The sequence below is a fragment of the Megalobrama amblycephala genome, linkage group LG21 (genome assembly GCF_018812025.1).
Source record: "Megalobrama amblycephala isolate DHTTF-2021 linkage group LG21, ASM1881202v1, whole genome shotgun sequence".
NCBI lineage: Eukaryota > Metazoa > Chordata > Actinopteri > Cypriniformes > Xenocyprididae > Megalobrama > Megalobrama amblycephala.
In genome coordinates, this window is record NC_063064.1 from 26,037,110 (window position 1) to 26,052,208 (window position 15,099).

General features: G+C 35.6%; 1 protein-coding gene across 2 annotated transcripts in view; it reads left to right on the forward strand.

Moving 5' to 3' along the window:
* Positions 1–730: 730 nt before the first annotated feature.
* Positions 731–15,099, forward strand: part of slc38a3a (solute carrier family 38 member 3a) — a 55,762-nt gene continuing 41,393 nt past the window's right edge. The window contains exon 1 of one of the 2 annotated variants that reach the window (XM_048171931.1): positions 731–1,060. The gene's annotated coding sequence lies outside the window, so the exon portion shown is untranslated. The remainder of the gene's footprint in view (positions 1,061–15,099) is intronic. The other variant, XM_048171932.1, reaches the window with a different exon arrangement.

Here is a 15,099-nt window from a genome sequence, read left to right on the forward strand (position 1 = left end):
CTGTATCTGAATCCAAATGAACCAGTTTTTCCTAATCAACAGAATGCACTTGCTGTAGAAAATTTGAGCACATACATAAACAAAACAAAACAACAACAACACAAAGATATGAGCCATTTGCTGTTTTACCAAAACATCGAACTCATTACAGGATGAAATGTGAATTTTGTAGCAAACATATTCACAGAGGGTGTTTTTTTTTTTTCAGATTATAAATTCAGATGTCTAGAGATAGCAAAAATGTAATCAGTGTGTGAAAGTTAATGTAATTATTAAAATGATATAGGCCTAACATAATGTTGATCCCATTTATAGGCTAAGTGAAAATACAGTGAAATTTTGAATATTCTAGCAAATGTATAAAGATAATATGTAATGATAATATGTTTTTAATGATATTTAATAAAATTATATTTAAAGAGTCAGCAGGTGCAGTGTATAGATAGACAGACAGACAGACAGACATAATAGATAGATAGATAGATAGATAGATAGATAGATAGATAGATAGATAGATAGATAGATAGATAGATTTCTCGCGTCCATCAACACTTCATCAGCAGCACAGCATGCGAGAGGTCGAGAATAGTGCATTATTGAATTCTGACGTTTCCTCGCCCTCCCCTCCCCATTATACCCTAGTCGACCAATCAAATGTGAGCGACGCGACGCGACGCGCCACAATCTGAACGGACCATAGACTGTGGAACGGACCCGTAATATTCAGCGCACGCGCTTACAAGCTACTTTGATTAGAACGGGAGAGTTGCGTCCAGTGTGTGACGAAGATTCCATGGAATGATTCGATTGGACGCGGCTCGGTCTAGACAATCGGAGGCGGGGAAACTGAAGAGTCGTTACAGCCCACTTTAAAAACCCGTCAAAACCGACTCACGGGCTCCAAGTCAATGAGAATAACGGCAGTAATTCATACCGGACGGTCCTCACATCCCCATACTCAAGTTTTGTGGTGTTATATGTTTTATCTGAGGTAAACTACGGGGAGAGCTTCATCTGAAGGACATTTCTCAGTTATCTTCCATCACAGAAAATCTGTCCGGTAAGACTGAACGTTTTTAATATTGTGATATTTTTTCATATAATACATCTCTCAAAGGCACGACATATGTCGTCGTTTTCCTTATTTTTTTTATATCCGTTGTGACCCACATTTTAGTCGTAGTCTTTTAACGATGACATTACTATTCCTCACAGGATACAAACTATTGCCCCTGTGACCGATGAGCACCGTTTCTAAATATAATAATTTGTCATAGGTCTGTTAATTCATTGTGTGGGTTATTTGAATATCACTTTCTGTCGCCTAGAAACAGCAGAAACTTTCCTCTGTTAATGGCTGTGTCTCAAATCCTGCTGCTGTGCCTACCAAGACAGCATTTTTGGCATTCTAGGTGCGCGTGCACATGTCAAAACTAAATCATAGGTGAACTTAAAGGGGAAGGCGCCTGGGAAGCTCAAAAAGTCTGCATGATACCCACAAAAATGCTGTCTAGGAAGGAAGCCCACTACGGTTTGAGAGACAGCCTATGGCAAATGATGAAATGTCAAGGTGGTGTAACTGTCTGCTTGTTGTATAAAAAAAGAAAGAAAAAATCCCATTAAAAGACTAATAGTAATAGTGTTTCTTTTCTTTCTTTCTTTCTTTCTTTTTCTTTTTTTTTGGTAAAACCAAGGGCGTAGCCATCATTTCAGAAGTGAGGGGGACAGAAATGTTGGGTGCAATACCAGTTTTTATCTGACTTTTGTCTAATTTATAGATTTTACTTTTTTTTTAATCTCATCTCTTGCTTTTTTAATTTGAAATCAATTTGTCTTTAATAAGAAATCAAATACATTGTTGAACAATAACCAATATATAACAGAATAAGGCAGAAAATACAGTAGCTATCAAAAGTTTGGAAACATTACAATTGTAATTGTACAATTGAAATAGGCCTATGTCTCTTCTGCTCACCAAGGCTGGATTTATTTAATCAAAAAATGCAGTTAAAACAGTAATATTGTGAAATAGTATTACAAAGCTGAATTTTCTGAATCATTACTCCAGTTTTCAGTGTCACATGATCCTTCAGAAACCATTCTAATATGCTGAATTGCTGCTTAAGAAACATTTATGATTATTATAAATGTTGAAAACAGTTGTGCTGCTTCATATTTTTGTGGAAACCATTTTACCATTCAAATATTTGTGGTAAGATTAAAAAAAGAGAGATAATACTTTTTATTCATTAAGGATGCATTAAATTTATCAAAGTGGCAGTGACTGTAAATGCAAATAAATGCTGTTCATTGAACTTTTTTATTCATCAAAGAATCCAGAAAAGTTTCCACGAGCAAATCAGCATATTACAATGATTTCTGAAGGATCATGTGAGTAATGATGCTGTAAAATTCAGCTTTGCATCACAGGAATAAATTACATTTTAAAGTATATTCACGTAAAAAACAGCTATTTTAGTTTGTAATAATATTTCGCAATATTACTGTTTTTTACTGTAGCCTATTTTTTGATTAAATAAATGCAGCCTAGGTGAGCATAAGAGACTTATTAAAAAAAAATGAAAAAGGTTGTCAAAAAATAGCATTGCATTATTCATATACTTTATTGTCAATAAAGACCTTGAGATGGCTTGAAAAACACATATCTTGTCTCATTCGTGTGTTTGTCTTCGCATTTCGTCAGTCAATATGCTTCTGCATTTTATTCAGCTGCTGCTACAGCGAATAGCTGAATTACTTCTACGAAACCATTTGGACATTCTGTGAGAGAGCGCCCTCCGGCTTCCAGTATGAATGAAACGTATATTACAGGAGAGTGAGCGCTCCATAATGTTTACATCGCCTCATTTTAGTTAAGAATAAAACGACAGTTCATGCAAAAAGTGCCGGGGAAGAATTTCCGTTTTATTAAAAGTGCACGTCTCCCCCGTCCCCTGCATATTCTACGCCCATGGGTAAAACCTTTATTTCTTATGTACACACACACACACATATATATATATATATATATATATATATATATATATATATATATATATATATATATATATATATATATTTCCAACTCAAATAGAAATTTTCATATGTTCCTGAATATTATATTATATTATATTATATTATTCAAGGTAAGGAAAGTATTTTAGAAGTTCTGATTTTACACCACTTTTTACAAAAGAGTCATTAAATCAATTTTTTTAGAAAATGATATAAACGGATTTGTTTGGACACAAAGATTATCTTTCTAAGAACTAGTTGCCTGTTGTGTGTTTATAACTTGCCTTCCTCTGTCATCATTTTTTTTTTTTTGCAGGCTTCATGTTAAGACTTACTATGTTACGGCTTCAGTAACGGGTCATTGGGGTATGAATGCACAATGAATATGAAATATGAATGGAGTTACTTCTGTTCCTGTGCACCTGTGCCTTAGTGTAGCATCAGCCCAGAGCATCTGGGTAACAGATGAGACCCAGCAGAAGTGACCTAGGTGAAGCTGAGATATTCAGTATCATGAGTTCACTCTGTAGAGCACGTCAGGTGGTTGAGGTGGTAGATAAAGGCACAGAAGGTGCTGTGCTCCAACCAGTGATTAGGTGAGGAAGAGTAAAAGCACGATTTCCCTGTCTCTCTCTTTTTCTCCTCCTTTCTGTTTAAGTCTATCCAAACACAGGGGCTGTTAGACATAGCATAATAATCACATTTTGACTTCAAAAGAATTGAGTTCTCTCTAATCCTGTCATTTTGAACACACCTCCTCTTAGATGTCTCAGGCTTGTTCTTCTTGTGTCCCAGTTATCTAAAGTGACATTTCACAGGACAAGATAACAGGTGAATACATGAAATATGGTTCTTATGTGCACATTGAATAATATTACTCTTTTTCTTATTTTATGACCTTTGAAATGTACTAAAATGTCATTGGGACATGCCCTTAAGGCAAACTAATCAAGTTTAGAGTTGTTTAAAAGGTGGTTCAATAGAAAAATGCCTCGACAAAGGTTATTTATTCTTATCCTAAGGCATTTTGGGATGGCAATTTTGTATTTGATTCAGAATTCAATTTCGGTGTGATGGTGATGCATTAGGACGGGTGGTCTGATCTGAACCCTGCTAGCATTAGTAGATTATTCTGATGTTAGTCTGTTTGGGATATCAGTGCATCTGGTATTTAATTCCTCATAAATGAAAAGCAAACATTAATTATTTGCTTAATATGCATGAAAAGTGTGCTGCAAGAGAGTTTGAGTTGGTAAAGAAGCATGGCTTCGTGACTCAAGGTGATTTTGTTCTTTTTGATGTTTTTCATTTATTGATAGGCATAATTTTGATCCTATTATTCATTTTAAACTTGCAGATCTTTAAATGCACAACTTGCATAACAATATTGATTAAAGCGTTAGGCCAAGTTCAGCCAAAAATGAAATTTCTGTCATTAATTACTCACCCTCATGTCGTTCCAAACCCGTAAGACCTTCGTTCATCTTCGGAACAAAAATTAAGATATTTTTGATGAAATCCAAGAGTTTTTTTTTTAATCTCCCATAGAAAGCAACAAAATTACCACATTTAAGGTCCTAAAAGTAGTAAAGACATCGTTAACCCTCTGGAGTCTGAGGCTGATTTGGGGCTTGGAGAAGTTTTGACATGCCCTGACATTTGTGCTTTTTTCAGTTGTTCATAAACATATAAATGACAAAAGTGTCATTACACTGTATTCAGCACAAACTAGGCTACAATAATATGTGAGGAACATGTACATGTTTGTATTTTTGAAGGAATAATGTTTATGCGTGGTTATTGAAAAAACAAAAAACTAAGTCACTGAAATAAGGCCAAAAAAAGTATATTAAATCTGTGTTCACAAGACTTCTGGGTATTGGAGGTTGTAGACTAGAGTTTTTGCTACAGAATTATGTAAAAAATTATGCTGCCTACTCCTTCATATAAAACAATATATTGATTTAGTTTTTGTAAGACACTTTTTGTCAAGAAACACAGTATGCGTGGAGGCGTGAATCTGCATGAATAATGGGCCATTTACACCTGAGAAGACAAAAGAATCACATAATAATGACCTGAAATGACTTGCATATTAATGAGGCCTTTCAGTCAGGTAGGCTGTGAAAAAAACCCTCTGTAATAATGTCTCAGCTCATCATAAACAGCAATACTGTGAAATATTATTAAAATTTAAAATAATGGTATTCTATTATATTCTTTAAAATATAATGTATTTCTGTGATGCAAAGTGTCTGAACAATTATGTTACCTCTATGGCATTTCATATTGGCTTTTAGCTTAAAAGCATGCACATTTGGAGAAATATTGATGGATTCTTATATATTTATGTCAATTTTCTATACTGAGAAGTAATATTTATTGTCATCACTATGAGTGCTGGATACTGTGTTTTCAATTCATACTTGCAGCCAGAGGGCGCTCTCTGTACACCTTTAGTCCACAAATTATTCTAAAGAAGAAGAGGACATTTCAGGAATGGTGTTTTCAATTCATACTTGCAGCCGGAGGGCGCTCTCTGTACACCTTTAGGCCACAAATTCATATAAAGAAGAAAAGGAACTAGGAACTAACGGCATATCTTCTAGAGATCGCTAACCATTGCTTTAACATCCAAATAAACACTTTTCAAGACAATAAATACACGATTGAGACGATGAATGCATGTATTGCCTCTGAATTTGTGTCTGAATAGCGCTGGCTCCGTGGGCGTGGCCGCATTAGCGGATAATGAGCTGAATCACAGACTTCTGACATGGCTCTCTTTTCATACAGATTACATAAACACAGAATGTTTGTTTTCGATTTGACTTGCACGATTTAAAACCTGACATTTCAACGTTTCTTTAGACGTAAGTGTCATTTTTTTTGTCATTAGTATTCATAAGTTACAGTTCATTTTCTGAGAACTATCAGATTGGACTTCGTTCAGAGGGAGAGGAGAGATCACGCATCATATTTTCTTTATTTTACAAAAAGCACAACATTGTGTTTTTACTCTGAGTGTACACAAATAAAAGAAGACATTCTATAGTTTCAATTGATATATTACTTATGTCTCTATGACAAGAAATGACGGAGTATTTTAAGTCTGTTTTGCTTCAATGTGAAAAAAATCCTGCAAAACGCGCCGGCGCGTTTTCAGACCTCAGGGAGTTAAAATAGTCCATGTGACTACAGTGGTTTAAACTTAAAGCTGCAGTCTGCAGTTTTTTTGGTTAAAAATGATCCAAAATCAATTTTTGAGCAAGTACATAACCAGCCAGTGTTCAAAACTATCTAATTTTCTTGTCTCGATTCACAACGGTAAGCTTGTAGTAATGTTTTATAATAAGAGCGACATGGTGGATTTCCGCGGGAAAGCATCATGCAGCATGCAGCAGTTCCTCTGTGCGTCATTCCATCACGTCCGTAAACAGAAAGGAAGGAGTCCTGTTCAGGCTAGTCAGTTTTATCACGTGAGGACGCTGCTTGTAGCGGATCATTTATAGTTTACTTATCATTTTGATGGCGGATTGTAACCCAGAAAGAGCCCTGGCAAAAACACGGATTTTACCCCGGAATGCGATTTTTACCGTGGGATCCCCCCTGAAATGCAATTGGACTAGTTTTGGGCTAGTTTTGAGTAGCAATTGGGTGATAAAATGGGAGATAAAAAAACCTCGGATTTCATCAAAAAATATCTTAATTTGTGTTCCGAAGATGAACAAAGGTCTTACGGGTGTGAAATGACATGAGGGTGAGTACTTAATGACTGAAATTTAATTTTTGGGTGAACTAACCCTTTAACAGTCTTTATGTCTGTTCAGTGTTAAAGCGAATGCATGTGCACTGCTCCTGTAATTGCTGGATAGAATAACACAATAGAGCCAAAGAATAATAGAGGATGATATATATCACAGATACAGCGCAGCTGGTCCATGATCACTGGTTCTATTGAAAGCACTTCACATCAGAAGCAGATTGTGAGTGTTGATGTGACAGCTCTCAGTGGGGTCAATTGTGTGCCTGAAGTGGGCTGAAATCACAGAAAGGACCTCAATTACTCTATAATGTAAAATGTCTACTGTATGTAACCCCACTTATGGATATTTATGTTTTGTTTCACATTGATTTTATATGGACATTTGTAGTAAACAAGATGTGTGTCACTGAGGTTTTAAATTAATGATTGTTAATTATTAAGTAGGGAAGACCGGGGAGTGACATGTGGTGAGTTGTAACGCAATCTGTTTGACCAACTAGAAATGTGCTATGTGGTGACATCACTATCATACTTGACCACTGACCAGCACTATCCTGAAGTAACACACACACACACGCACACACACACAGTTACACATTTAAAGAAATTTAAAAAAAAAAAAACCCAGTGTGTGCACTCCCTGGCCTTCACTTTAAGATGTTTTACTGGTGTATTTTGTGTAATGGTTCAATTCGCATGAATCTGATTAATTGCAACAGGGCTGAAATATCGTTTGATTGAGGTGTTTGTGTTGGCAAAGCTCTTGTCTGTGTCATATTGTATATGTCATTTGTCCAATTTTATGTGTCATCTCCAACTTTGGCAGTTATGTTTCAGCATTGCTTGCAAACTGGCCATTGAGGTTTGCTTGTAGATAAGTATTGACACTTTAGTGTTGGCAGAGCTGAATTGTCGTCCTCATCCAACAGCAGTTTTTTGGAGTCTAGCCATCTCATTGGCTGGCTTAACAGTTATTCCAATGCTTTTTTTTTTGATCTACTGAGTTTGAATCATCTGGCCTTGTTCAAACTATCTGCTGTATGGATAGTTTTGGCATTAAGTTGCATGTGCTGTAATGTTTTTGAATGGGTATCATTTGAATTTTAGTGATTCCGATTCTGCTTATTGATTTCAATTCTTATCTATTCCAAGTTTCGATTCCAATAAGGTAAAAAAAAGGTCAAACATTTAGATATCAAACACATTTATTTTGTCTCTTTGCAAAACATTATATTGCAGCTGAAAACAATGAACAAAAATCAGCAGCCTCAAGAATACTTACACAAGGAAGGAACTCTTGCCTTTTTTGTTTAAGGTTTAAACAAAAATACCACAACAAATACAACTAGCCTAGGCTAACTAATATACATTTCAAACATTATTAAAGACAAGTAAACAGTCAGTAATAATATAAGAAAAAATAAAAAAAAATAGCAAAAGCACAAATAAATACAACTGAGCAAAGTTCAGAAATTGAAATCAAAAATCACACTGCATAGTTTTCTTTTTATAAATAAAAATATAGATGAATCTAGTTACAAAAGTTACAAAAGTTATTCAAGATCAGTGAATGATTTTCTTTTGTTCTTCAATTACCAATAAAGCCTCAGACGGCAGCAGGTTTATTAGGCTACTGTCACCTTAAGACAGAATACACAGTTATGCGCAACAAACTTCTGTATTCTGTTTAGGTATTTTTTATGTGCTTCATTAAATATAGAGCGGTTTTACTCAAATTCAAACAATAAATACTGTTTTCATCAGCTCATCGGTTCTCAAATCAGACATGTCCGAAAGAAGCGGTTGTGTACTGATGATCCGAAAACCGGTTCTTGACTCGAGAATGAGAACAGTGACAGGCCGTGTATGTTCGTTCATGTACGCCGCGCCTGCGCACTCATATCAGCTGCTCTGCTGCTCGTGCCCATCATCATCAGTTCTCTCTTTACAGCAGGTTAAGGCAGTGTACTGTTGGAGTAACTGAATAGCTCTGGGATGTTGGTTTATTTCGAGAGGTAGTGTCAGGCACGTCAAAAAGTGAGTAACTTTAGTCATTTGTGGATTCGTGTTTGCTAACTGGAGATGCGAACTGTTTGGAATGATTCAGACCGATTTGGTGAACTGGTTCGACCGGTTCACTGAAAAGAACCGGTTAAAAAGAATGATTCGTTCGCGAACCGAACATCACTACAGCCCATGTTCAAGGCATTACACAAGCCAGTATTAACATCTGGAGCTGCACAGCTGAATCATCAGACTAAACAAGCAAGCAAGGACAACAGCGAAAAATGGCAGATGGGGCAATAATAACTGACATGATCCATGATATCATGATATTTTTAGTGATAATCGTAAATTGTCTTAATCTAAATTTAAATGGGCCGCAGCCTGACTCGGTGCATAGTTAATGATGCCCCAAAATAGGCAGTTAAAAAAAATAATTAAAAAAAATCTATGGGGTATTTTGAGCTGAAACTTCACAGACACATTCAGGGGTCACCTTAGACTTATATTACATCTTGTGAAAGAACGTTCTAGGGCACCTTTAAGCGACTAAACCGATCATCTCTTAATAGTTATTGCATGAAATAAACATGAATGAACATCAGAATCAGAAGGTATGTTGTTTCAACCACGGAAAGACGGCAATAAACAACCTACTAACTCTCCTTTTTCGTGCAAATGGCGGATTCTGTGTTATGATTGGTCAGATCGCCTGTCAATCAAACGCCTGGCGAAGGGTGAATTCACAGAGCTCCAGACTAACATTTGAGAGCAGTGGCACCGGTGCCACTAGATCTACAGAAGGAGATGCCAGCACCTGATTTGGTGGCGCTGGGCAGGGGGTGGGGGTTTAATCATAAAGGTATTTTAATCTTATTACTTTTGTTTTGCAGTTACTAATAATATTACACGTTTATTTATCGGAAATGTGACAGTAAAGCACTGAGCTTGAATTGAGATGTAGAAAAAATTTACTTTTGTTAACAACAGTAACATGCAAAACCCAAATGTAAATATTTTACTCTTATTAAATGTACCATACTGAACTGACCGACAGTTTGTATTTATAAAATGTAGTGATTATAAAATGAGCACTCTTTACTTGCTTTCTGTGTAATTCAATCACAATTTGAAGAAAAGTTTTTGTTTTTCATGAGACTTTTCCTACATTTCCCCATATATTAGGGAGTGGAAATGGCTAATAAGCCAATAAGTGCTCCTCTGCTGCCATCTACTGGTTATACTGGTAATTTCATGCCTTTTTAAATAAAAGTTTGTTTGCCACAAAGTGTTCCTTCATATTTGAACTTTTAGTTTTACAAATAATCATATTAAAAATAACATTAAAATGAGATCATATTTAGAGATTTTAAGTGCTGGAAAAAGTGTCAAGCTCTTAAAAAATCCCTGAAAAGTGTTTGAATTTCACTCCCAAAAGTTTGAAATGAATAATGTAAAAACATTCGACTATTTCTGCGACCATGTTTACAGATAGTGTTACTCACTGGTGAGCCTTATATAATTTCTCCTTATTTCCATGTCAGCGCAGAGAATACTTCATTTGATGTTTCTCATATGCATTATATGCAACAGACATGGCAGCTCTCATCAGTTGGGCAACTCTAACAAAATTTAGTCGTACCGGCAGGAAAAAAGGTCACAAAATGCCACCATTTGGTCGCAGTCTGGAGCCCTGATTCAGTATTTGCGCACTATATGCATGTCTGTCTGTATGAATTACTTAAAATTGTGTAATAAATCCAACAAGTACAAGTTCAGAGTCATGTACTGTAAATATCAGACAGAGATTGATAAGAGAACAGCAGCGTGATGTCAGAAATGTTGCGTAATACACTGTTTCTGTCAGATTTCGCAGCATCTAATTACACATTAATTTCTAAGGTCTCTAAATGATCAACATGTTCAAAACTTTGCTGAAAAACTTGTTGTACACAATCTGCTACATTTCTTCTGATGTCTGATTGATAGTTTATACTATTTTAGCAAGGCCTCATTTTAGATCATTTTAAATACGCCCCCCTTCAGCTCTTGTACAAGTCTTTTTGCTGTGAAATTTTTATAAAGTAACTAAGAATAACTTTTACATTGTTCTTAATATTTTAAGATTTACCCTTACTAGACTGAAGCTACATATAGGTTTACTTGATTATCATACATAATTTTTTAAAAAGAAAAATCATGTTAAAATATGAGTATTAAATATGATACATCAGGCTTTTGAGAAACATTTATTTGTACATCTCTCAATTATCATTTCATTGCATATTATATGTTTTACCCCTACAATAAAAAGCTTTTCAAAAAAGCATTAAAATATCATCTTACTAAGACATAGTAAGGGAGCTATAGAGGGACAACTGATATTTAAATGCATTGTAAGTAGTCTGCTATACTGTATTAAAGATCTCATTGATTTACATTACACGCTATCAAAATGTCATCTAACTTTTTGGCCATATAAATATTAGCATCTAAACAAAATTGCATATTTTTGCTCAGTTTGGGCCAATGAATAATATTTTTTCCCTCCTCAAATATGAGCTCGATATTCTAACTACATCATAGTACATCTTTTTTTTTTTTTTTTTTAAATTTAAAAATATTTTGTCTAATGGTTCATAAAAATGCATTTCATATGCCAGTATTCATGTCTCACAATAAGAATGCTTTAATTCACTTAATGCTTTTAATTCAGTGATTTGATAAGGGATTTGACTGAATGTGACTCCAATTACAACGCCATTAATTCTCGCCAAGTACACTCCAAGTCAATGCAACATTGTTTCTCTCTACTCAACCAATAGTGTTATTGTTAAAGAGGAAATGAATGCCTAGTATCCTTTGTCTTAAGACCTTGAAAGTGATTGGGGTCTCTTGATGTCATCAGCTGAGCTTTGGCTTCCGATTGGTCATCTGGGTTCATCAGAGGTGTCAACAGTATAGATTTGCCATTTGGTCACGGTGACATCCCCTCACGATGTTCTGCTTTCACCACGTGACTCAGGAGAAGAACATCAGGGAAGACAGGAGAGGGTGTTCCTTTGTTTGGGGCTGGCGTGTGGACACTGGCACAGAATGGCTTTTGATGGGCCGACCTGAAATGATACGCCCTGTTTGGACCACTGTTATGCTCTTCTATTGTTGCAGATGACATGCCAACATGTGGAGGCTTCCCTCATCTGCTGAGCGCCTGACCGATCCAACACTGCCTCAGTGTTCTCCGCTACTCTCCGAATCACACAATAACTTCCTAACAGAGAGACATGCCCTTACACACCGGAAATGGCAGTTGTGTGGAGAAAGTGAAAACAAATACGGCCTCTGAGCCAAGTGAACTCAAGTAGAGTAAGGCACATTCTTATTGAAGATGTAGCCTTTTTTCCCACTGAGCATGATATAATTACTCTAAAACTTGATTATTCTAGATATTAATTATGGGACTTATAGAGTGAGTACTTTTATATGCTATCACTCTCTCAATGCTTCTAGACACTTTTTATCTTAGGACTTAAAAATGTATGTCATACATTGCATTACATAACAAAATATCAAACCTAGTCACATTAATTGTTTTTTTCAAGCTTCTTAAACAAAACATTTCACAAAAAGATTATCAAGTATAAAACAATAGTTATAATGAAGACAAAAATGTATTCCAACTCTTTTTGGTTGCGAAATATATTTATTTGTTTATTTAATATATTATTTTTAATGCAACTGAAAAATAATTGAATAACACATTAAACTGAAAAAAAAATTAATTGCATGCGTTAACGTGTGTGTTCGTTTTGACAGCCCTAGTTTCTACACATGTTTATCATTTAATCCAGACTTTTTAGAAAATGGTATGAACACTTTTCAGACTGACATCACCTATATATATATAATTCATATTTTTGAGAGTGTCCACATACTTTTTGGGGCCACTCTGTCCACTATCCAGATCTTATCATGTTAGGGTCAGCTACCCATAATGCAATGTGTGAATGATTTTTTTTGTCAGTGATTTATCAACTTGAGTGCAGTAGCATCTAATCACTGCATTTGTGTTTTTCTTACGACCTCACATGCTCTTTGTCTTAATTCCATCGTCTTATACAATCTGGATTAATGTGACAGCTTGCCGGCTCATCACTTTTTCTTTCCCTCCTTTTTCTGACATTTATTTATTTATTTAGAGCTTAGTAAAGTAATGAGATCTCTTATGTTAGTCACACTTTTTAATCTGTCCTTTCTCACTGGATAAGGCTTTATTATTCACACAAAGTTTGCATCCAAAAACCATGCAACTTTAAACATTCCTAAAGTGTCTCACGATTGTTCCTTATTTACAGTATTTACACCTGCAGTAAGTTGGATAAATGGACAAAAAGACTGTGAAATGAGATGACTGGCTACTGAAGACAAAGAGCTAAATAGTGGGACTGTTCCATAGTGTTTTATGTCTTAATTCTATTTTAGAATATCATCTGTTGTTATTGGCTCTGCTCTAAAAACTAGTGAGCTTCTTTGCTGTGTACTGTCTACAAAGACACATTCAAAGGCAACATCCCAACTGAATTTGAACCTCATAAGTTTTCAACAGATTTTAAACCTTATTCATATGCAGCAAATATCAAAATAAAAATATGAGGTAAGACAGTGCATTTTAATTCCACTTAAACTGTCTTTTACAAATAAGTTTTGGCAGAAGCTAGTTATTTTACTTTATAAAGTTTTAAATATGGATATTCTTCTTACAGAAACCCACTGCTTTGCTTCAGAAGGCCTTTATTAACCCCCTGGAGTTGTATGAATTATATTTATGATGGATGGATGCATTTTGGGCTTCAAAATCACACCCCTGTTCAGTACCATTATAAAGCTGGGAAGAGCCAGGATATTTTTAAATATATCTCTGATTGTGTTGATCTGAAAGAAGATAGTCATATACACCTAGGATGGCTTGAGGGAGAGTAAATCATGGGATAATTTTCATTTTTGGATGAACTCTCCCTTTAAAATAATTTGAAATTGATTGACTGAATTTTAAATAGAGATTTGACCTTTCATTTCTGTCTTTTTCCAGGCACAGATGTACTGTGGTTTAGTGGTAATGTAAATAAATGATCATAATCACTGTAATTGAACGTATATCACATAATTTAAACGGATGTTTTACTACGTCTTGTTTCCCTGGCTGTCAGCACGGCCTCATGCATTTGTCCGCTGTATTCAATGTGAGTCAAGCCGTTTTAGTTCTACTGTTTGTAAGTGGTCTGTGTTTTACCTGTGCTTGCTTTGTGCATGTGTGATGTTAACTCCACTACCTGTGGCGATCTCAGTGTGGGAACCTGAGCAGCCCCGACAGGATGTGGAGCACAGGCCTATAAATAAATCACATTTGCAATGAGTCACTCTCCACGCTGCCTCCGGGGAAAGACACACAGAACACGTTGGGGGTGGAGAGAGGGAGTGAAGGAGAGTAGGGGAGGAAAAAGAGGCCAGGCAAAGCTCATCATATATGATGGGCAATGCCTGATGCCTGTGACGTCTTCAAAACCTCCACTGTGCCAGATGAAAAAAAAAACAAAACTCTTCATCAGTATCTGACAGCTTCAGCCTGAAGCCTCTTTTTGAGATGAGAGTGAGAGAATTTGCCTGGATGAATGAGATTCGCTAAATCTCCCTCTTAGGAAGCTGCACTCGAAGCATGTGACGTACCTCCGTGTGACGTTCGTCCCCTCCCATATGAGATGCACCTGCCTGCATTATTTGTTATTCTATATTTGTATTATTTAACAATAGCATGGCCCATATTTTTTTTTTTTTTTTTTTTTTTTCAGTTTATTTTACACTACCTTTCAAAAGTTTGTATTTAGCACTGTTTTTATTTCTATTTAAAATGTTGTTCTTTTGAAATTTCTATTCATCAAACATTGAAAAAAAAATGTTTCCATAAAAATATCAAGATAATAAGAAGTAATGTTTCTTGAGCACCAACTCAGCGTATTAGAATGATTTCTGAAGGATCATGTGACACTGAAGACTGGAGTAATGATGCTGAAAATTCAGCTTTGACAACACAGGAACAAATTACATTTTAAAGGGGATCTACAACAAAGTCCCTTTAAGACAAGTCATTTCACTCGGCGGCCATCTTTGAAACACCTCTCAGGCATCCTGGGCATCATGCAGCTTCTATCTCTATGAATGGGGAAACATCAAATTCTCCAAAACTGTTCGCCAACCTTACGATTAAATTTCATATTTGAAATCACCAATGAAATCTGACAACAACTGTCTCATAAATG